Raw genomic sequence first — 24,107 nt, forward strand, 5'->3', positions numbered from 1 at the left:
CCCGGGACGCGACCGCCGGCAGTGGGCAGGTGGGACGGGCGGCGCGTGGCCGGCTCCCTCCCCGGGCCCTGGCTGCACCGGCGAGCCGGCGCTGCGCCGCTGGCGGCGTGTTGCCCACACGCTCCCATCCCGTCCGCGCGCCTTACATGGCTTGAAAGTAAAAATAAAAAGAATTATGAGGCGAACGAGGCTTGTGAGGGTGAAAAGAGGCGATCCCGCTTGTGCCCAACTACAGCGTCCTGGCGGCACACCCGGGCCCTCGGCGCCCTCCTCGCGCCCCTGAGGAAAGGCACCGCCGCGTCCAGGCCAGGTGGCCGAGAGGCAGACGAGGGAGGGTGGCCATTACAGAGGAGGCCCTGAAGGCCACGCCGGAGGGGCCTCTCCAGGGGGTTGTGCCCGGCTCCAAAGGGCTTCCGGCCTGCAGTGAGCACAAGTCTTACTTAGCTCCTTCCTATCTGAGCTCCCAGGAGCCAGGCTGACAATTTGCGTGCACCCAGCAAACGTGGCAGCCACTTTTCCGAGTCTGCAGGCTTGGAGAGAACTCCAGAGAACGACCACCCACTGCTACGGCCGCGCCAACCAACTGCCTCTCAGAGGATGAAAGCACAGAGTCCAACAGGACACTCTGGTGGTGACAAAAATAAAAAGACGCTTGTCCCCCACTCCCAGGGTTAAATCGGTGGTAGGTTCGTCTACAGAGAAGTGGGGCGCTCTGCCCCCACCCCACTGGTTGTGCCCACCTGAGCTGGGGCAGAGTCATGGTGAACCGCAGCCTCCAGTATGCAGTGCCTTTAACAGAGCCATGGAGTGGCAGGAAATGTCGCCTAGGAAGTTTTCTGGTTCAAAAAGTAAGGAAACCCCAATCTTGAGAGTCAGCCCCTTCACAAAGCTTCAGAAACCAGCGCCTTTCAGACTCACCCACACCTCTCTACTTCCCAGCACTCAGGAGGGACTCTTCCGAAGGAGAAGCCCCGCCCCTTTACTACTGAACACACGTGATCGACGCAGTCACTCAGCAAAAGTGAAGCAACCCAGCCATTGTGGCGCTTGCCTGTAGCCCTAGCGTTCTAGGAGCCTGAGGCAGGAGAATCGCAAGTTTGAGCTCCGTCTGGGTAATCTGGCAATTTAAGTAGACCTTGTCTCAAAATAAAAAATATAAAGGGGCCGGGGTGGAGCTCAGCGTTAAGGCCTTGGGTTCAACTCTCAGCTGTTGCAAGAAAAAGAAAAAAGGAAGTAAAAGGTGTAAAATGGCAGAGAAAACTAGATCATGTGCGCCGGCTTGCTCCAGAGATTCTGAGAGTCGAAACTGGTAACCAAAGTCAGGATAAAATAATCTGAGACTCCTGCGACTCAGACTACTGTGGCCCAACCCTCCATCAGCATGTCCTCCTTAAAGAGCTTCATCTCTACAGGGGAAACCAAAACTGAAATTGGGAAATTGTCCAACCCCTTTTGGAGTTGGCAAACAGACTCCTCCAAACCCCTTCCTGGACTAGAAAGGAAGAAACTCCCCTTCCCTGGCCAGCTCCTAAATTGCTGTTACCCCACACACACACACGCATACGCACACGCACACCTCATTCCTATGGTAGCACCAAGTCTCTGTAGTAGATACCGATGGCACATTATTTTCACCCCAATCCTTCATGAGTTCATTCAAAGAGGTGACGTGAGCCCAAAATAATTGTTCGTGGAATATTGTGCTGTGAATGTCACTTTTTTTTTTTTTTTTAGAAACGGGCTCACTGCATAGTCTAGGTTGGCCTTGAACTCACTATGTAGCCCTGGCTGACCTTTAACTCATGGTAATCTTCTGGCCCTAGCCTCTTGAGTGCCGGAAGTGGAGGCATGCGCTATTACACCCAGCTTTGTTCTTTTTTTTTTCTTTTTCTTTTCTTAGGTACTAGAGAATGAACTCCCGGCCTTTGCACTGAGCTACATACCTACCCGCCCCTCTCCCTTTAATTTTTCATTTTGAGACAAGGTCTTGCTAAATCACCAAATTGGTAGGGCTGCACTGAAATTTGTGATCCTCCTCCCTCAGGCTCCCGGAGTGCTAGGATTACAGGTGTGTACCATTACACCCAGCTGGAAAATGTCATTCTTTTCATTTTTCTTGTTTGTTTGTTTGTTTGTATTGTACAGCAGATTAAGCCCAGGGCTTCCACACTGAGCTACATCCTCAGCCCTTTTTCTAAATTTTAAGACAGTCTCTCTCAATTGGATTTGCCCAGGCTGAGCTCATACTTGTGACCCTCCTGCCCCAGCCCCATGGAATGCTGAGATTACAGGCAGGTACCACCTGGCCTAGGTGGAATATGTCATTCTTAAAAATCTGCAAGCACCCAGAGTCTAAACCAGTCATCCCAGGGGAGCAAAAAATTTAGAAACCTAGCAAGCTTGGGCCTTGAGAAGCCATAAGCAGCCGGTATAGTGAAGGTGGGAAGGTGCCTTTAATTAGCTTGCCTTTCTTTTTCTCTGTCAGTTTTTGATTTCTCGCAAAGACATTTTTAAATTTCCCTCTCCCATTACAGATGTGACAAGAGGTATAAGAAACTATCACCCCGAAGAGAAAGAGGGGTGCCAGCCCTACCTGCTACGCAAGGCCTCCCTGCCTGTCTGCCTGTCTATCGGAAGTGGGGGTCTAGACTTTCAGTGAGAGCCAAGAGGATGCGGCATGGGCTCCTCAACGTTGGCATTCCACAGAGCCCTGGCTCTGGGCCGTACGCCCTCACCAAAGGGTGCGGGGAGCTACACTGATTTAGGAGCAGCCCCACTCTCAGTTCTCTGCTGTTCTTGAATAGTACCCATGTGTCTTAGACTCCACCAAGTCTCAAATAAACAAATCAAATCGCTTAAACTATGGTTTTACTTTGGACAGCAGAATCCTCTATATGCACTGGAACTCTGTTTTAGACAATCCCTACATCCTGCCTGAGGTCTGTGGGAACCATTCCGCAGCTCCATTTGGACATCCGTTTGGGCTAAAGAATACAGAGCATCTGGGAGTCAGAAGACGTGACTTCCAGGGCAATTGGCTCCATTAGGTGAGGGGCTGAAGTTCCTCTTCCATGGTTCTGCACTGGAGAGCAAAGGTCGTGGATCCCCTCCAGGCAGGGACAGCTGAGTGCATGAGCAGGGAGCACTCACTGCAGACTGGGAGACCTGAAAGGCCTTCAAAGCAGATGGTGAATCAGCAGGCCAGAAAAGCTGGGCTTCCAGTCAGGGTTCCTTGAAACCGACTCCAGCAAAAAGGATGAGTAAGCCTAGTGTAGGCCGCACCATGGGCTCTGTGCACCTGGAAGTCACCAGGCAATTCTTCTCTCCATTTCTTTCCCTACGAGACCCTACATTTTTTTCCTCTTGCCCTCTGTACATCTGCTCCCCTCCTTTCCCTGTAGCAGGCTTCCGTGCCGCGCCCCTCGGGCCAAGTCTTGAGGTCTTTTAACTTCTAGCACCTGCACCCCTTGCAGCTTCCACGGCACAGCTGAAGCTCAAAGAAATGACCTGATTGGCCAAGGCTGAGTCGGGCAACTCCCTCTTTTCTCACCTGTCTCCAAAGAGCTAAGACAAGGTCTTGGTGAGAGAGCAGGCCCGGGGAAGGCAGGGAACGCAACTTTAGAAGGATGATAGCTAATATGGATGGTGCAGTGTCTGACACATGGGAGTGGGGACGGAGTGGCCTAGACCAGAGCTGCTGGACTGGAGCTGCCCACCAAAGCCACCAAGACGCCACACCTCATGAGGCCAGATGCAGGATGGCCAGGTGTGCGCACTTTGGGAAAGCCCCATGGGAGGATTCTGCTTACACAACACTGTCCCAGGTAGGCGAGATGAAAGGCACAAACTCATTTATCAAATAGGATTTGATTATGTTCATAGATGATACGGTCATTCACTGAACAAATATTTATTTACTGAGTTCCTAGCAAGTACCTGGCATTGTGGTCCATGCCTGAGATACAAGGTGTTTTGTTTTGTAATCATTGTTTTGTTTTTTTTATTGATGGCAGGGTTTTTTTAAATGTTTCTTTTAATCTTTGTTTATTTGGCACAGCTTCTCATTATGCAGCTTGAACTCTTCCCGTCTCAGCCTCCCCAGCACTGGGGCAACCATGTCCAATTTCAGAGGCTGGCTAAAGCACATCCAGAGTTCTGGGTCGGCATGACCTGGCATGGTGTACTGGGGATCGAACCCACGTCCTTGCACTTGCCACGCAGGCACTTAAACCGCTGAGCGATCTCGCCATCCCCTTTGCAGGGCTTTTTTTTGCATGGTTTTTGCCAGTACTTGAGATTGAACCTAGGAACTTCACATGGAGCAACATCCCAGCCCCTTTCAAAACTTTCTTTCTGGGGCTGGTGAGATGGCTCAGTGGTCTAAAGCACCTACTTAGAACAAGCTTAGCAAAGCCCAGGGACCGGGGTTCAATCCCCCAGCATCACATGCCAGCCAGCCCCGCCCCCTGGTGGGCTGAGCTGGCCACACACACACACACACACATAAATAAATAAATTTAAAAAAAAAAAAAAACCTTTCTTTGTGAGACACAGTCTTGCTAATTCGCCTAGGCTGGGCTCAGACTTGCAGTCCTCTTGCCTCAACCTCCCAAATGCACTCATCACCATGTCCAGATCAAGTGACAAAGTCTTTGTCTCCAGGGAGCACACATATTAATGGCTAAGAGTGCAAGCATCGCATCCCCCAAGGCTGGAAGGCCAGCATGAGGTACTCCTGTGCACCGTTTTCAGAGCAAGGAGCTCTCTGAAGGCTTCCGAGCCCAGAGTTGTCCTCTTCGGGCGAGGCCCCGCAGGGTGAAAGACGGTAGATTTGAGAATAATTTGGGCAGAAGAGAGAAAAAGGGAAGAGCAAAGTGTGGCTAACCAACTCAGAAATTATTACCGTTACCCACACAAAAGGGAAGGAAAAGGGGCCGGGGAGATGGCTCAGTAGGATAAGCGCTTGACTGGCAAACGCAAGGATCTGAGTTCAATCCCTGGTTCCTCAAAAAAAAAAAGGAAGGAAAGCCTGGGCTTGAGCCCCAACAAAAACAAAGAGAATAAAGACTTTATTTAAAGTGGATTTTTAGGGGTGGAGATGTAGCTCAATGGCACAGCACCTGCCTGGCAAGCTCAAGGCCCTGAGTTTGATTTCTGGTGCCAAAAAAAAAATGATGATAATTAATTAAAATGTATTTTTGAAAACTAGGAGAGGACTGGGGGTGTGGTTCAGAGGCAATGTGTTTGCCTGGCATGTGCGAGTCCCGGGGTTCTGCATGGAGAGGGGCAAAGCTGTAAAGAAAATACTAAATAAGTGATTTCCTCTGGGAGTTACAGGGGTTCGTTTCGCTTTTCTGCCCACTCCTTCCAGGCTTCTTTATATTTTCCAAATTTTCTGCAGTGCACACCTAATACACTTATGATGCTCTGATAGCAAGCAGCCGTCAGAGCCAGGCGCCTTGTTCCTCAGGACTTTGCATATCAGAATTACCCAGAAGCCTTGATTGAATGCAGCTAACCAGCCCCCACCCCTAGAACTTTGGTTCAGGAGTCTGGGCTGGGGCCTGAGACTCCGCTGCTCTAAAAGCTCTCAAGTGATAACGCTGCAGCTGAGTGGGAACCATTCTCTGAGACCCACTGAGTTCAAGAAGAAGCTGTCAGATGGAAAACTAAAATCATGAGTCTTCAGGAGAAAAACCAAGAGGACCCGTCAAATGACTGGATGCTGGAGGAGAGGGAAGATTACAGTCAAAGATCACTTAATTGTGGGTTTGCTAAGATTTTTTTTTTTTTTTTTTTTTTTTTTTTTTTAGTTAACCTAAGAGTCTGAACACTGTTCTTCATGGTTAAAAAGCTTTTCACTTCTTTTTTGTGAAAAAGAGAAAGAAAGACCCTCAGTTGCAAGATGTGAAACCTCTTAGTGAGCTGGAAGTGGGAAACATTTGGGCTTTCTGGGCATCTTTGGGGTTTTCTTTTTGCATATTCTTAGTGTTTACATGACTGATTCTGAAGGGCAGAGCCTAAGATAAGGCTTCTTAGAACTGCTCCAGAGCCAAGCGTGGTGGTGTACACCTGTAATCCCAGCACTCAGGAGCTGAGACAGGAGGATCACCATGAGTTCAAGACCAGCCTAGGTTACACAATGAGTTTAAAGTCAATTTGAACTGCACAACAAGATCCCGTCTCAAGTAAACAAAAGCATTGTTCCAGCAGGGAACTAAGGCAGGAGGTTCAGTGGAGGAGGAAGGAGGAGCAGCGTCAGAGCAAGCAGAGCTAGACCCAGGGAGTGAGGCACATTAGCTCACATGCCCCCAGCCAGGCCTGAGATTGGCATGTCTCCTGCTAGAGGCAGCACGGAACTACAGAACCTGTCAACTCCGCTTTGGGCGCAAGCACAAGTGTGAGCTGATGATCTAGAATCAAGATTTAGCCAATGTAGTCACTCAACAAGTATTTATTAAGCATCTAGCAACTCTGCTCAGAACGAAAGAGGGGAATTTGAAGGACCCAGGAATAATCCAACATATGGTGCCAGGCATTAAAGATGGGAGGAAATAGGTGATTTGGTGAGCATTTATGAAACAAACAGAAATAAAAACACAAACCTAATACCGAGACCAGGACGATACAGCTTTATAGTACTTAAGCACACACTACCGTCATACTCAAACTTCACTACTTATTACTTGGATAACTTTTGTGAAGGTACTCCAGTGGCTCAGTGGAATAAGCGCTTCCCTAGCAAGCACAAGGGCCTGAGCTCAATCCCTGGTTAAAAAAAAAAAAAAAAAAAAAAAAAAAAAATCCATTCTCTTACCTAGTTACTTTATCTTAAAAAAGAAAGAGGGAAACGAGGTGTAGTGGTGCTCACCTGCTAGCCCAGCACTAGGGAGGGGTAGGCATGAGGATCACTGTGAGTTGGAGACCAACCTGGTCTACATTAGTGAAACCCTGGAGAGAGAGAGAGAGAGAGAGAGAGAGAGAGAGAGAGAGAGAGAGAGAGCTAAAGCAATATCCACCTTTGTTGGTCAGCTTTTGGTCACTGTAACGAAATGCCTGAGGTGATTAACTTACAAAGAGAAAAGATTTTTGGCCTACAGTGGTGGAGGTCCCAGTGCATGATCACTCCACTCCGACACTCTGGACGTGAGGCGTCGCAGTGGGAGCTTGTGGCAGAACAAAACCAATCACCATGTGATCAGGAAGTACAAGAGAGAGTGGAAGGGGACAGGGCCCATAGTCCGTTCTAGGCTCACCTCCCAAGAGGCCCTGACTCCTAAACATTCTTCCACTGCCTCCCACATCCAAACCAGAGCCGTGTTTTATAGAGTTGTGAGGAAGATTAATTACAGTCTTTAAATTTTTTTTTAAAAAATTTATTTATTTGGTACAGGGTCTCACTACACAGATCATATTCATAGTGATCCTCCTGTCTCAGCCTCCCCAGCACTGGGATTATAGGCGTGTATCACCGTGCCCGGTTTGGAGCCAGCATGGCATGTGTTACTGGGGATCGAACCCAGGTCCTTGTGCTTGCCAGGCAAAATATGTAAATCTTTCCAACATGTAAAATTGGGTTAGCTGGGTATGTTCATTCATGCCTGTAATCCCAGAGCTCTGGAGGCTGAGAAAGGAAGATTAAGTTGAAACCCAGCCTATGTAAATTAAAGACTTAGTGAGACTATCTCAAAATTTGAAAAAACAATAAAAGCCATTGGGGATATAGTTCAATGCAAAGCCCTGGATTCAATCCCCAGTACTACCAAAAAAAGAAAAAGAAGAAGAAAAAGGAGGAAAAGAGAAAAAAAGAAAATTGATTACTACTTTACTGTTGTAAAAGTTGACTTTTACAAATCTATGAGAAAAAAAAAAAACTAACACTCTAATAAGATGTTATAGCCTGTGTTTAGACATCCCCACAAAGCCTCGTGCAGTCATAGGTAGGGCTTCTGCAGAGGTGGTTGGATCTCCAACATGCGATGCTGGGATTGATTCACAGTGCAAAGCAAAGACCAAGGGCACTAGGATTAAGGGTGTGAGTGCTACCCACCCTGAGGAGCCTGGCCAAGACAAGGGATGGAAAGAGCTGCAGTCATCCCTTGTTGCTGTGCTGCCTTCCACCCAGCATGAGCTGTTTCTCCTCTGTGATGCCACCCTGCCTTGGAGCCAGCCAGCAATGGACTGAAACTTCTGCACACGTGAGCTAAATGACCCTTTCCTCTTTAACTCTGGGTTTGGGTATTTTGTCTCAGCATTAAGAAATGTAACTAAAACACAAGGAGAGAAGCAAAATCCTAAAAAGAGTCATAAAAATAAGAACAGCCCCATGAAAAGCTTCTCAACCTCAGTGACAATAAAAGAAATGCAAAATTAAAGCAACTGTGGTATTTCAGCTCACCTATCAGATGGACCCAGGTGTAAAAGGAACAACCATGCCCTATGGGTGCACTTGGGGGAAGGTGGATTGGCACAACTATGCAAAAGGGTCCCTTGATAAAATGAACTAAAATTCAGATGAGTCTCACAATCAACCCTAAGTGGCCAAATCCTAGAAATTTATGTTAAGCAAACACTGTAACAGGATAGCAGACCGTCCCCACCAGACTGCCTACCGCATGCGTGCGGGTACAGCACCAAGAAAGCAGGATTTGTGTCTTGTTTTATTTAGTTTCATTCACCTCACATTCCAGTGGCTGACAAGCAGACAGATCCAATAAATGAACTGGAGGGTGGGGCAATGCGTTTGGGAGGGTGTTTGGTGATGCCTCTCATCATGAGCCCTTGCAAATGACTAGAATAACTGGCTCGAGGCATATTTTTCTGATATATGGGCCACAGCAGCCCAGTGCCCTTCATTCTCTTGCATTTGCTTTTTTCTAGTGGTCTTGAACAATGGTTTCCATGTCTGAGTCATTTTCACTTTCTCCTAGACTATGTGTGGTCCTAGGAGAAGTATAGGGTTAGGTTCCTGCAAGCCTCTGGCCACAATATTTTCATCAACTGATCCATACACAATGCTATTTTTATTATATTTCAATTCCAGGAAATTCTACAGATCTAGGTGTGGTGGTGCATACCTCCGGGAGGCTGATGCAAAAGAATCACAAACTTAAACCTAGAATGGATGGATGGATAGATGTATGGATGGACAGAAAGACAGACAGATGGGCAGACAGATGGACAGTCAGACACATTTCTTAACTCATTAACATTGAACTCACTGCTAACAGCTCTATGCCTCATGCCTGCATGAAGCTTGTCTCTTTTCTAAGGAACATCAAAACCGCCTTTTACTTCTAAACACCAGCCAGCACTTCAGCCCCACCTGAGTGCCATTTACAACAGTGAAATCAACAAAAATGCAAAAAATGTGGTACTACACAGACCACAAAAAGTTATGCCTGTTTACTGTACAAAAGCCTAAGACTGCAAGCAAACCATCCCCCCGCTCAGCCTTGCCCCGGAATGTGCACGCTGGGTGACTCGGACTTTTTGCTGCTCTGCATGTCTATGAATGCATGTGAATGCCCTCGGTTTTATTCCAAATTTTGGTGAGAGGGCAAATCTGCAAATGGGGAATCTGCCAATAACAAGGATTGACTGTATTCAACACGGACTTACGCAGCACACAGATGGGGCCCATTGGTATTCTAAGGCTTTGCAATAACTATCCATTTCAGCCTCGCATTAACCAGGTGAGGGGTGAGGAATGCATTTTTAATATCTCATTTATAGACAAGAACCTGAGGCCCATAGGGGCGTGCACAGTCACGCAGGGAATACGTAAGTGTTTGGTCAGGGGTCTACAGAGCCATGCTGGAGCCAGGGAGGAAAGAACATACTTCAGATTGATCTAGAGGATTTGCCATCTTGTTGGAGGCCTTCCTGTGAGTCAGGGGCAGGAAAAACAGGAGAAGCAAGCAAGACTCTGGTAGGCTCACGCAGGAGGACTACAAGTTCAAGCCCAGCCCAGGCAACTTACGAATCTCTTGTCTCTAAGTAACTAAGTAATAAAGGGTTTGGGACTATCAATTACCTGCTCTACAGAAAAGACAGAGGAAAGAAACAAGAAACAGTGAACTTTAAAACAGAATGAAATGGTGCTATGTAAAATAAAACGAAGGCCTCCCAAAGTTCAGCTTCCATGTCATTATCAATACAATGTGGTCTATCCTTGCAAAAATAAATCAACTGGACAAAAACCGTCAACAAGACCTTAGAGGTGCCCTGAGAGCAGGAACCCTGCCTTAGACTTCTCGTCTGCTCATGGCCTATTGCATAGTTGTCTAAAACATTGATCATTTCTTCCCCCCAGCGAGGCTCCTTTGCATCACTCTCCCAAGCAGAAATGTACCAACTCGGTAGATCAGTCAAAAACAAGGAGCTCACCAGCCTTTCCTCCTCTGGCGTTTGGAGGCCTTTGGTGTTTTCCTCTTTGAGAACTCACCAAGTACCTCAGTCTTGGGGTTTCCGTGGCTCAGTCTGTACAAGATCACCATGCCTTCCACAATGGACTTTCTAAATGAAACCAAAACTCCAAACTGGATGAACAACAAACAGACACTCTGAGAAACAAGCTACAGATTAAAATATTATTCACATACTTCCCCCAAGGTACAAAGTTCCTTTCTGAAGATTAGCAACTTACTCAACCTACTACAGCAAGCAAATCTGATATTTCTTCTCTGTTGGATTGCAAAGTTCACCGAAGCGTTCTGTTTTGAAACTCCCACTTTCTCAAAATAGGATCTCTGCTGGTTTTGTGTTTTTTCTTTCTTTTCTTTTCTGTGGTGCTGAGGACCGAACTCAAAGCCTGACACATGCTAGACAGAGCTTCCCAGACCACACCGTGCCTTTAATATTGCAGTTCAAGTACAAGCCAAGCATGTCCATAAATCGTGAGGGAGAACCACGACCTTCTCCTCAGGGTGGGGGAAAGGAAGTAGCCAAATGGATTACTAACGTGTGTGGGTGCGTCCAACAGCACCTCATTGCTCTGTACTAAAAACCATGTGACTCTGACTAGTTTCAAAGCTCTGGCCCCCAAACAACCAAGCGTCCTTTTTAAGTTGGCACTTCTTCCTAACAGGAAGCCTGAGCATTTTTCCTGCTCGCCTCACACAGTGCCGGGCCAGCTGTCTAACAATATGGGTCCCGGAAAGGGGTATGCTACCCACATGGCTCGGACGCCACCAGTGCCTGTTGCTCACAGCAAATGTCAGCAGGAAGGTAAGGTATGGGTCCAGGGATTTGGCAGACACACCCCGGAGAAGCACCTATGCACCCCCAACTGCCAGCAGAGGAATCCCAAGCACCAAGACTGGCATCCCACATGAAGTCTAGCTCCCAGGGATTAAAGAGCAGAGCTCTCTGGAGCCACCCAGGGCAGTTCAAAGAGGGATGGACCTTCAGACATCTGTTCCAAAGAAATTCCACCCCCTGCTGGCACATGGCAGCCTCCCAGGTGCGTTTCCAAGGGGCAGCTACAGTGGGTCACTTCTGCATAACAGTTGGTGCCAGAGAACATCGAGATGGCCATTTCTAGTGATCCTGGACCTTCACTTTGGCTGGGAACTTGAACAGGCTTGGTAAGTGTTGTGGTGCGTTCTGTAATCCCAGCAGCAGAGAGTCTGAGACAAGGAGGATCACTACGAGCTCAAGGCCAGCTTGGGCTACATAGTAAGTTTTAGGCCACCCCAAACTACATGGTGAGACCCTGTCTCAAAAAACAAAAACAAAAATCTTCTTGTTGACCCCATTATAAGAACAATGCGGTTTCCTCTTCTCCTAGAAATCTGGCCTCGCAGCTCTGCTGTACTTTCTTCATCCCCATCAGGTTGATGTTCAGAATTGAAATAATTCAGCCTCCTCCAAACACCCTTCTCCCTCCCTACTCCAGTGACATCCCCTGTCTCAAACACCTATCACTCTGGAGAGGCTGCCTTGGCTGCTGTGTGACAACTCCTCAATTTTTGAATCACTTGAATATCAAACCAAGTACAAAGGGAATAAAAAACACACAGTAGTTGCTGGGAGGAAAAAGGCTCATTACATCCACTTCATTCTTTCTGGCAAACACAACCAAAAGATTTTTTTTTTTTTAAATCCCTCTGAAACTTCTCATTTAAGCTTGGGGTGCAAAAGGCATCTGCGACGGGAGAGTTCCCGGACCCACACAGGGGAAGAAAGGGAAGGTTTCAATGAAATACAAAAACCAACACAGATCTGAGGGGGAACAGGCGGCCCCCACAACAAGGCAGCCAACTGCCAAACTGTCATTTTGCTCCCCGGCTGAACAGAAGGCTCGAGTAACGACAACCACAAAACTCATTTAAAGTCTGAAAAGGTGACTAATGAGCTCATTCATGCTGGCTATAAATTATTCACTACAACACTGATCCCACTCAAGACAAACAGAAAAGTAAACTTTAAACACAGACATGGCTGGCCTTCCGGAGCGCAGCCAGTTATGTCTGTGAAAACTTCCCTCAATGAGCAGGATACTTTTCCCCTCATCTATTGTCACATTATTCTTCTGTTTACTTTTTTTTTTTTTTTTTTTTACTGCCTTTAATCAAGTTTAAGCAGACACAGCTGTTACACATTTCTGTTGAAATTTTTTTCCCATTAGTTATTACGAGCAATCACGATATCCTAAAAATACCAGCAAATTATATTCTCTAGAAATTGAAGGCTGACCTTAAAATGAAGCCCAGGTCCTCAGAAAGAATATTCATACGTGCATGTTGGGTAAGTGACAGCTGCACACAAAGGCGAAACAAAAGTGCAAAGCATTTTTTTTTCCACCCTTGAAGAGGTTTTCAATTCGCTTCCAAATTTCCTTTGGATCTAGTGGTAATGAGTTATTTCAAAACCTTACAATATAGAACCTGCTACTAATGGTCATGTTTTGGTTAAGATTTTCATTAAACACACAATGTAAGTGAATAAAGGGAAAAATGTCTCATGTAAGCTTTTTTCAGCAAAGATAAACAGAGCAGCAGGTTTGTTGAAAACTCACCACATTGCTGCAGATTACTTTCGGTTTCCTGTTTAATATTAAATAAAGAATTTTAGCTCTTCTGTTTTTATAATCTGGGCTATTTGCTACTACTGTTGCTACTAAAGTATTATGACTATGGCTGAATCATCCCATATTTCAAGCCTCTTTCTTTTTTATTCTCCTCTTACTTACGACCATATTTTCAAGACATTGTAAAAGTTAAAAGTTTCGAATCTGTTTCATAGATTTAAAAAAAAAAGTCCCCAAATAAGTACTTACATTAGCTGTTAGTCAGATGGCAGAACATTATGTATTTTTAAACTGCTTTGAATACTTTGAAAAGGAGCCACAGAAAAGCCACAAAAAAAAAAAAAAAAAAAAGTGTTCACAGTCAAACAGCACCAGATGGAGGTTCGAACCAATCAAAAGTGAAAGCAGCGGAGTTTGCAGCTGAAATGCGCCCTGCACACACCTCAAGATGACAGGAAAGGAATGGTACTAAGGCCTGACGCTTGTTGAAGACACTAGAAATAATTCACTGCAGGCCAACTAAGACCCAAGCTTTAACTTTAGCCTGAGCCCTGGCCAAACTGTTTCTAAGGAAAACCTTCCATGTTTTTTGTTTGTTTGTTTTTTCCATTTCGTTCACATGAATTAACGGCATGTCCAGTCATTTCTGTGTTCTGAAAGGCAAAGCAAAAATTTTTTTAAGTAGAGAAAGTGGAGTCTTGAAATATTTATAGCAAAGCACTTTGCCACCTACTGCCAGCAATCTGGTTGGCCTCTATGTATTTGGCATTATTTTTTTAATCCATGTTTTGGAATCTAGTAAGAAGCCTCTCTTTTCTTGTAGTTGTTTTGGGTATTCCTTTAGTTTTGTTTTTCTTTTTAGTACAGGGCTACAAGGTCTACAGGGTCTCACTACTAGATCGAACTCATAGTGATTCTCTCTTTTTTTTGAATGATGGAGAATACTCATTTCCCCCCAATTTAAAGTTTACTTTTGTTGCGAAAAGTTTATACAATAGTCATTATTTTTTTATTAATTTTATTGAGAAACAAATAGCAATAAGACAGTTTCATAACTGATTAGTAGGACAGTTTCAATAATTAATACATTGCACATTCTTGTCTTCGTAGTGGTTATTCATAGTACAAGATGCAGACATACCCTGTCCAAACACTATTAGTACAAATCTTTCTTCTCATTGAATTAAGAGAAAGTAGTTGTATATCTATCCTATTTTGTATATACAGATACAAAGTGGTCCTTCATTTATATCCCCTTTTTCTTATTTAGTTTTGTCAGAGATGGGTATTCCACTGCCATTTAAATATTGTAGGTACGAGAGTTTTCAGCCTCCCAAGAGCTAGGATCATAGGTGAGCACCACCACGCCCAATCTCAATTGCAGTCTCAGTGTGCCCCAGGGGCAGCGGTGGCAAGGCAAGCCTGGGGATTGAACCTCCGGCCCCTGTGCCTGCCTAAGCAGACACTTTATTCTGTTGAGCTTTATTCCACTGGCCCACTCCTTCGTTTTGATAGACTTTTTTTTTTCTTTAGCACATTTTAGTTCAGAGAAATTGAGCAAAACTTCTCCGTCCTCATAGATGCATGGTGTTGGTTTTTTTCTGTTTTATTTTGTTTTGATCAAGTGAGTGATGTAAAAATCTAATTTCAGCTAAAGAAATGCAAAAGTCTTCAGCAAGGTCCCCTAGAAGCCTAAATTCCTGTTACTTCTCCGTGGAAGGATAAAGCCAAAATACTGCTTTGAAACCGAGCCACGCGTCCTTCCTCCTTCCTGGCACAGAGTCTTACAAGCAGAGTTCGCCGTCCCTTGATTGGTGAGAGGCCTGGTATGTCCAAGGCTGTCTTCACACAGGCTGCTCTTGAGTTCCCTGGGGAGGACCCAAGGTGATGTCAGCTTTGCCTCAGGACATCCCAGGCACCTGAACAACAGCAGTCAGCACAATGAACAGCAAGTACCCGAGTACTGCGGTCCAAGGAATCATAAAACACACACAACAAAAGCTCGCCAGTGTTTCCCACAGGCCAGGCACGGCGCCAAGAGCTACATTATTCATTTCATCCCCTGCTACCTCACAGGTAGATGCTGGCATCCACATGGGCAAATGAGGACACTGAGCCTCAAAGGAATTATGTCTCTGGCCAGAGGACAGCAAGGGGTGCCTGGAGGGGTGAGATGGACTTCTGTCCCACAGAGGCCCTTGTGTTGGGACCTTGGTTGCCAGCGTGGTGAGCCAGAAGATGTGGGACTTAGAGGAAGGGCCTTAAGTCACTGAAGCATTGCCCTTGGGAAGACTGAGGTTATTCTCTAGCTGCCCCTTGGGAGCCCCTGGGAAGAGGTCTTCATAGAAGCCTGAGCCTGGCCCCACCTGGTTGTAAGCAGATGCTTCTACACACTGCCTGCCATGATGTGACTTGGGCAGAGGAGGAGCCCCTGACAGAGCCTTCACCGTGTTGTTGGACTTTGAGTCTCCAAGTCTTACGTGGGTTAAGACACCTCTTTTCCTTCTTTTTTTTACTGTATTTGGTACAGGGTCTCACTATGAAGCTTGCTCTCATAGTGGTCCTCCTGTTTTCAGCCTCCCCAGGGCTGGGATTACAGGCTCAGTCTCGTGGCAGGCTCATCGCACCCGAGGACGCGGCCAGCCAGGATGGAACCCCGGTCCCTGCCCTTGCCAAAGCAGGTGCTTAGTCTGCTGAGCTATCTCACCAGCCCAAGACACCTCTTTTCTTCATGGGCAGCCCACCTCAGGTATTTTGTCATGGTCATAAAAAGCTGACCAATATGTACCGCACCTGTCTTCCGCCTGCACAGCATGCCTTTTCCTGCACTGCACTCTCCGACCTGTTGATGCGCTCCAAGCTCAAGATTACACAGTGTAATTTACCATAATCTACTTCTGAGACTTCTTTATCACAGAGTTCTGTATTTGGCTTGGGTTTTGCATAGAAGTTTGCAAACAGATTGCTAAACACAGAAAGCCTTTCTCCACTGTCAGCTAGTTCTGATGCTCACGTAAAAAAACGCCCATCACTTACTAAATGAGCCAGCACACCCACAAAATATCAATGTACCCACAGTGATGATCATACACTAGTATTGTGCTTTTCTTTGGATTTTTTTTTTTTTTTTTTTTTTTTTTTGTATTTTTTAGGGAAGAGTCTACAGGGTGTTCAGGGTCTCACTACTAGATTGGACTCCTAGTGATTCGCCTGTTTACAGCCTCCCAAAAGCTGGGATTACGGGCACACACCATCGCACTCAATCTCAATTGCCATCTCAGTGCACCCTGAGGGTGGGGCCAGCACAGCAGGCCTGGGGATTGAACCTCCAGCCCCTGCACCTGCTTGCAGGTGCTTTAATCCACTGAGCTATTTGACTGGCCCTTTTTCTTTAGATCTTAAAACACAAAGATTTGGAGGCTGGTGTATAGCTCAGTCATACAGAGCTTGCCTTGCAGCTAGGCCCTAAGTGCCACCAGATAAACAAATACGCAGACTTCTGTACACACACATATAGACACACAGTGAATTTCAGAAAAGTTCAGGAAAGCTCGTAACTCAAGAGGCCTTGAACCTTCAGAAGGAACAATCAGCTGTGATAGGTCCATCTGACAGCTCGCAGAACAGTGTACTCTGCCACTCTTTAGCCTAATGACCCCGCGACACGCACCTACACTGCCAGTTCATCAAATAAACCTTGTTTAAATATTGTGTGAATAAAGGGACAAAGCACTGGAGGTTTCACTTCAAATTACGCTTCTAAAGCACATGTGTGTAACAAAAAAAAAAACATTTTTTTGAATATTTTCTCTTGTTCTTTACACTCAGAATTAGGTGAGTCCTGTCTACCAATTAAGAAACACCATATCCTACCACACCAGAATTATCTTCCAAAAGCTTACGGACAGAGAATTAAAGATAGAGATGAACCTTTACCAGTTATGCAAGCACTTTCAGAACAGCCATGACGAAAAGACACTGACCACGCCACCCATCAGATTAAAATTCTCCCTGCATATCTTGGGCGTGAAGATAAAACTCTCTTAGGGAGGCACCCAGCACCCTGCAGCCATTCCAAAGCCTTCCACAGCCCTGTCCCAGAGACTGAGGGCACACAGGCTCCCTCAGCACAGGGCCGTCTCCCGCACCCGTGCCCTCTTCACGTCCTGAGGCAGAGTTCACTCTCTCACAGATTACCCACATTTGCTCCTCTGAAAGCCTTCCTGGTGTCACAGCTGAAATCTCATCACAAGATTAGCTAAAGCTCCACAGAAAGTGGATGAAGCAGAAAGCTGAGGTCTGTGGTTTCATTCTTGAGACACTCTCAGCTCACCACAGGGATCTGATTCCACTGCCACTTAGAGTCCCTCCGGCTTCTGCCACCAGTGCTAGCTCTCTCACTCCATATGAAGTATCTCTTCTTTTTCATTTTCTGTTTTGAGACACAGTCTCTCCATGTGTCCTTGAGCTCACTGTGTGGCCCAGGCTGGCCTCAAACTCATGGCGATCATCCTGCCTCAGCCTCCCAAGGGCTGGGACTCCACCACACCTGGCCACTCTTACCGCTCTCTTGTGACACCACACTGCAGCGATGCCATGAATGTTGATGGCTGAGCTCAGTCCCTAACATCCCAGGTCACCATCTGAAGGAGATACATTTGCTACGGAGAATCAGCACTGACTGAGTCAAAGCAAGAGTCAGTTATCCACCACTTTCTGGGCCTTGTGCCTCAATCCTCCATTGTTCCAACTCATGGGTAGGAAGAAAGTTACTAATTGCTGGCTGAACTGGTTTATCCTTTAATCTAAACAGAGCTATTTATCTCCTAATTGTAGTCTGAGCTTTATAGCACTGGCCAAAAAAGGTTTATTCATTACAAAAACCAATTAATATAAGAAGAAAATAAAATCTACAAGGTTAGCTTTAGGAATAACTTTACTAATGATGTCATATAAGCCCCTAATTTAATGAAGCAACTGAAGCCAGAGAAGTGACTTGGGGGCCCTAGTCAGACTGCACATTAGGATTTTCCTCTCCAGCGTCGCTTCTTCTCTCCCTCCCCCACAGCGCCCCAGATTTCCCAGTCCTGTGGGTTGGGCTCAAAGGGCCCATCACCTCCCCAGGGGACTGCATTCATGAAGAGAGGGCAGCTTGGGAAAGTTCTCGATGCAGGAGCCAACACACCTCCACCGATGTTCACAAGGCTGAGCTGGCTTTTCTGTCACTTGCCACCAAGACTTCCTAACAGCCATGGAGACAGAAACCTAGGGAGAGTTAGTGGTGGATCCAGTTTCCTAACTTCCCCCTGGAAGTGTCTACTACCATAAAGCCTTTTCCCTACCTGTTTTGCTTTCTCTGGTTTTTTGAGACAGCATCTCATTGTAGAGTTCTGGCTGGTCTGCAGCCTTCTATGTAGCGCAGGCTGGCCTCGAACTTGTGGCAGTTCTACTGCCTCAGCTCCCAAGTGCTGGGATTGCAGGTGTGCACCACCATACCCGGGCAAGTCTTCAATGTCACAAAATACAGGGGGGGAGAAAAACCCATAACTTGACAAATTTAGTGGCTGGACTTGATAAGAGAAAAATGATTTAGGAAAAAAGTACTGTACCAAATTATGTTATTACTGAGTATTTTTAAAGAATGGCTTCATGTGTAAAGATTGGCCATGTTAATAGTCTGTGATGAATGGAATATTCATGAATGAGGGTTAACTGTCTGGAATCCAGAGTTAATGGGGAGGTCAGGTCTGTGTTACAACCTGAAGCAAAACAAGATTCCCACCAAGGTCTTAGAGCTGATCTCGAAGCTGGGCTGATTTCTAAGGGCAGGTAGGAAGACTATCTCAACAGTGTATCTCCAAGTGTCCATGCCAAGCTCAGGTGCTCGTGGAGAAACGATCACAAGCAGAACAGCAATGTTAGCAACTAGCTTCTGTATGGCAGACAGCTGAGATGGTATCTGCTTGGTGTCATAGAACACAGTGGCCGATAGGAGGTAGGCTGGCCAAAGTAGTTACGTAATGACTTTGAATATTCAATTATTGCATGAATATAACTAAGATTACACTTAGTGTGCGTGAGAACATATTCTTTTATAAACTTATTATATTATTATAAAAATTATTTTCCATAAATATAAGTGTCAAACATAATGTAATTAATATTCACTTAGTAGTCTCAGCAGCACTTAATGTGAAACACTGAAGTTTAAGGCTCAAAACCCCAATGACCTCTTCTGGGTTAATGTACATCTTCTACCTTGCAGATAAACCACTATACAGGGAGACTTGAGATGCCACAAAATCTTACAGCTTATACGTGAATGAAGCACAAGAGAAATTTTCCAAAATTTGACAATAGACTTAGAACTTCACATGGCATTAGCAATAACCAGTTGTGAAGCTTAACATTTTTATTTTAGAAAGCAAAGCTCAACCAATCATGTTTAAGCATCAAACAAATGATCTGCTATTCTCACTATAGAAAACAGCATCCTAAAATTGTTATCACATGAGGAAATGATTGAAGTGGACACGGGCAAGAAATGTAGGAGAAGGGCCAGCGAGAGAGCTCAGGGTACTAAGCGCCTGCTTAGGCAAGCACAGGGACCGAGGTTCCATCCCCGGCACCACATGCCGCTCCAGCCCTGTCCCCAGGCGCAATGAGCCAGCCACAGAGACCAGGCGTGGTGGCGCATGCCTATAATCCCAGCACTGGGGAGGCTGAGAACAGGAGGATCACTACAAGACCAAGCTGCGCAGTGAGACTCTGTAACAAATACATTAAAAAAAAAAGGAGAAAAGCAATGTAGAGACATGTCAAATAGCTAATGAGTAAATGGATTTTATGATGTTTTGATGTCAGGTTTTAAAATACAGGTTTTATATGTTTTCTTTCATCATTTGAAATAAATGAGTAAGTGCTCATTGTTTATATTATTTGGGTTGTTTTGATTTTTCATCATTATTATGTTTATTATTGTTATTAGACAGAGTCTCCCAAAGATTCTAAGTTGCCTAGGCTGGCTTTGAACTTGCAGTCCTCCCGCCTTGGCCTCCGATGGTGCTGCGAGCCACCATGCCTGGCTTCACCATGTTCAGTTTAAATGCTCACCCTTACACTCACTCTTTGGTTAGGGGTTATTTTGAGATTAAAGACTGAAAAGTTTGCTGTTTTTTTTTTTTTTTCAGTGCTGGGGATGGGACCCAGGGCTGGGCAAATGGCCTTCCACTGAGTCACACACCCAGCCTTCTCTTGTTTTTTTTTTTTTTTTTTTTTTTTTTTTTTTTTTTTTTTTTCTTAAATCAGGGATCGAACTCAAGCCCTGTGCTTGCCAGGCAAGCACTTATTCTACGAGTCACCTTCCCAGCCCTTTCTCTTGGTTTTACATTCACTATTTTACAGTATTTCCTTAAAGAGTAAATCCCCACATGGGATGGGCAGCAGGCTGCCCAAAGCCCGCACCCACCCCTTTGAGCACTGACTCCTCACTCTCTGCCAACTGCTCTATGAGGCAGGGACAGCTCACAGAAGAGGGCCTGGGCCTCCGAGGAGGAGACCTGTGGCCAAACCCAGCTGTGTGGTCCTGGGATCCTGCCACACCAGTTTTGCTCTGGGGACTGCTCAGCCCTAAGGCAAAAAAGGGAAAGCCTTCCTCTGACCTCCTTATGGCACTCAAAGGGCGTAGGAAGGGACTGGGGCATCCTTCAGTAGTAGAGCATTGGCCTAGCAGGCAGGAGGCCCTGGGTTTCCCCAACAACAGCGGTTTGAAGAGAAATCTCAAGCCCTTAGAGCAGTGACCTTACCTGAACTCACTCAGGGTTCAGTTAGCATCCCTGGCAATTACAGGTGCCCCGAATCACACTGGAGGTCTTGGCTCAGCCGAGACACCTCACCGGCTTGCCCGAAAGGGCATGCTTTGTACAGGGTCAGCCTTGGTAGACAGCAGGTGGTGTATAGATGCGCAAAGTTGCTCAGAGATAGAGACAGAGACAGACAGACACAGAGACAGACAGACAGCCAGATGCAGAGTGTGACCTCCTTTGGGGGCCTATGCTGTTAACGTATCTAAGGAAATAAAGAATCCTTCGAACCCCTCGCCAAGTCTGGGCTGAGCGAAGGCTGGCCGCTCCGTCCTGGGGTGCGGTGGCTTTATCAGGAGGCACACACTCCCACCTTCAGCCCCACTACAACTACTTGGTTGTGCAGCCCTGACCAGGGCTGGGAAAGTCCTCTGTCTCTATGCCTGGGTGCAAAAGGAGGTACAGCGCGAGGGCCAGAGTGCAGCTGGGAGGGATGGCACATCGGTACCCTTCAAGTCCCTAGACCTACAGGGACACACTCCACAGGCAAATGCTATACAAGTGATTACTGCTATCAGGTCAAATGCAAAGGAATTAGAACAAGAGCTCAGTGCTGCCTCCGGGAGTTAAGGGTGTAGTTGCCGAGCGCTTCATTAGTGTGATCCAGATCCTGGTCTGACCACGGGTGCCACAAAAAAGGAAAAATAAAACAGTTGATAGCCAGCGAGATAGCTCAGCAGTGCAAAGTGCCTGCTTAGGCAAGTTTAAGCAGGCGCAGGGGACTGTGGTTCAATCCCTGGCACCATGTACCACGCCAGCCCCACCCTCAGGGCAGGCTGAGCTGGCAAAAAAAGTTTGAAAAAAACCAAAAAAATCATTTGCACTGGGTGCACTGGAACATGCCCACGTAATCATGGTCCAGGGAACACGCTTATAATCCCAGCTTCTGGGCCAGGGAGATGGCTCAGTGGAATAAGCGCTTGCCTCATAAGGACAAGGGCCTGAGTTCAATTCCTGGTTCTGGAAAAAAAAAAAAAAAAAAATCCCAGCTTCTAGGGAGGCTAAGGGAGGAGGATCGCTAGTTCCAGGTCAGGCTGGGTAATTCAGCGAGAATTTGTCTCAAAATAGAAAAGGGCTGGGTGGGCACGGTAGTGCATGCCTGTAATCCTAGCACTTGGGAGCCGGGAGGATTGCCATAAAGTAGAGGCCAGCCTGGCTCCACAGTGAGCTCAAGGCCAGCCTGGACTACATATAAGACCCTGTTTCAAGAAAATAAAATAAAAACATAAAAAGGGCTTGAGATAGAGCTGAGCACTCTCTGTGTTCAATCTATAGTACCTAACCAAAAAAAAAAAAAAAAAAAAAAAACCTCTTTGTTCATTTTTGTGTCTCTGATTCCTGTCCTACTACATTCACCTAAAACCACTTCATTTTCCCAGAGTAATTTCAACTCTTCCTTCTTCACTTTCTTTGTAGTTTAAACTCTGAAAGAGCCATGAAACTTTTCCCTGGAATTAATCAGGATTGCCTGATATTTTCAACAACTCCCTGAAGACCACTGAAAAACTTTTTTGTTCTTGGCTGGGGCCGCCTCCCGGAAAGGACAAACACCACTCTCCTAACGGAACTGGAACACTCCTGCACAGCCTTAATGACACCAGTTGCAAATTTCAGCCCGGTGTGTAGAACACATGGACAGCGTGTCTTCGTCTCGAAGCAGCGCAGGGCTGAGCTGAGCACACTGGCTGTTTGGACACTTGCTGTGACACTACCCACTCCTCTCAAGGAGCCGTGTCTCCATTACTGGCCATACTTCCTAACATGTGGTATCACCCAGGGCACAGAGGTCCCACCACTCCCAGCTCAACAAAATCCGCTCATCTTATCACTGTGGGTGGGGAGGGACCGAGTGACAGGAACATCACGGCAACCCAATGGCCCTGCTTGTGATTTCTCCTGCATTCCGCACTCAGATGTGAGAAGTGGGAGAGTCTGCAGGTGTGACGCAGACAGGATAGGATGGAATACGTCAGCCGTGCAAGGAAAAAAGCAAACTCAGCCAGGCCGCTTGGGTCAGGGGCTCATTTGCCCTGAATTCTCTTCCAAGCGTCCCCAACGTGTCTGTCTTGTGACCAGGCCCCCATTCATGGTGTGACTGGCTAGCTGGTTTTTGTTAGGCCTACAGTCTCTTACTCCTACAACCACAGCTTCTCCTTATCCTAAGCACCAGCCATGAACATAACTCACACATTAGCCTACATCCAACTTAGGCCCTGCCCTATGTTCAAACTGAAAATGACTCCCAATATCAGGGGCAGAGAAGAAGGAGTCCTCTAAAGCAGGGTGTCACCAAACTTACATTTGGGCCAAATCAGTTCATTACCTATTTTTGTCAATAAAACTTTATTGGAACACAGCCATAGCCATTCACTATCCAGAGCTTCCACTGAACCATGACAGAGCTGGGTCTTCACAGCATAGACCATATAAACCCACACAGCCTAAAATACCTACTAGCTGGTCTCTTAAAAGACACAGAGTTTATAAAGAAAGGCTTTGCCCTCCTCTGCACTGAGGGAGAGAAGATGGAAGGGGCAGAGGGACACTTGGGGCCCAGCACTGTTTTTACCAATGGCTCAGCATCATGAGGCCGCACAAGTATTTCCATCTCTGCTGCCGCTTCACTCACAACATAGCATTAGTCATGGGTGACAGCAGCTTGACAAATAATTAGCTGATACCCTGAACATGCGACAGGAAGAAGTGGCTATTGTTTTTTTCTGAAGGATGAGAATCTTCTCTTGGTAGAGCAGCATTTTACCGCTGGGGCAGGAAGTGCTCATTTTTAGCCACTGCCCTGTGTATACTGTTCTCAGTTGGTGCTTCCTCGGCCTCCGTAACACGTGGGCACTTAGCTGGTCACCAACCCGCAAGGCGTGGGATACCAACTGAAGACCGTGTGTGACAGGCGAAGAGAGATCATCACCTCAGACCTTGATATTCAAGGAATATTTCCAGTGTTTGTTTGTTGCTTTGTGTTTGAAAAAGGGAAAGAAGGCTAGGGTTATAGCTCAATAGTAAAGCACTCGCCTAACATACATGGAGTCCTGGTTCCACTGGTTCCATCTCAAGCACCCAAAACAAGGGAAGGAAGGAAGGAGGGAGGGAGGGAGGGGGGAAGGAAGGAAAACTACGAGGCTGCTTGGAAGGATAAGTAGAACTTTTTAAGTAGAACTTTTTTAAAAAGGGACAAAGGATGAGAGAATACGCTA

General features: G+C 46.3%; 1 protein-coding gene across 6 annotated transcripts in view; it reads right to left on the bottom strand.

The window, feature by feature from the left end:
* Foxn3 (forkhead box N3) overlaps positions 1–24,107 on the bottom strand; it is a 440,054-nt gene that overhangs the window by 238,252 nt on the left and 177,695 nt on the right. Inside the window, exon 1 of one of the 6 annotated variants that reach the window (XM_004635125.2) lies at positions 919–970. The exons of 4 other annotated variants lie outside the window; for them this stretch is intronic. The gene's annotated coding sequence lies outside the window, so the exon portion shown is untranslated. One more of the 6 variants, XM_023719608.1, reaches the window with a different exon arrangement.

This window comes from Octodon degus, unplaced genomic scaffold, assembly GCF_000260255.1.
Source record: "Octodon degus isolate 3935 unplaced genomic scaffold, OctDeg1.0 scaffold00070, whole genome shotgun sequence".
Taxonomy (NCBI): Eukaryota; Metazoa; Chordata; class Mammalia; order Rodentia; family Octodontidae; genus Octodon; species Octodon degus.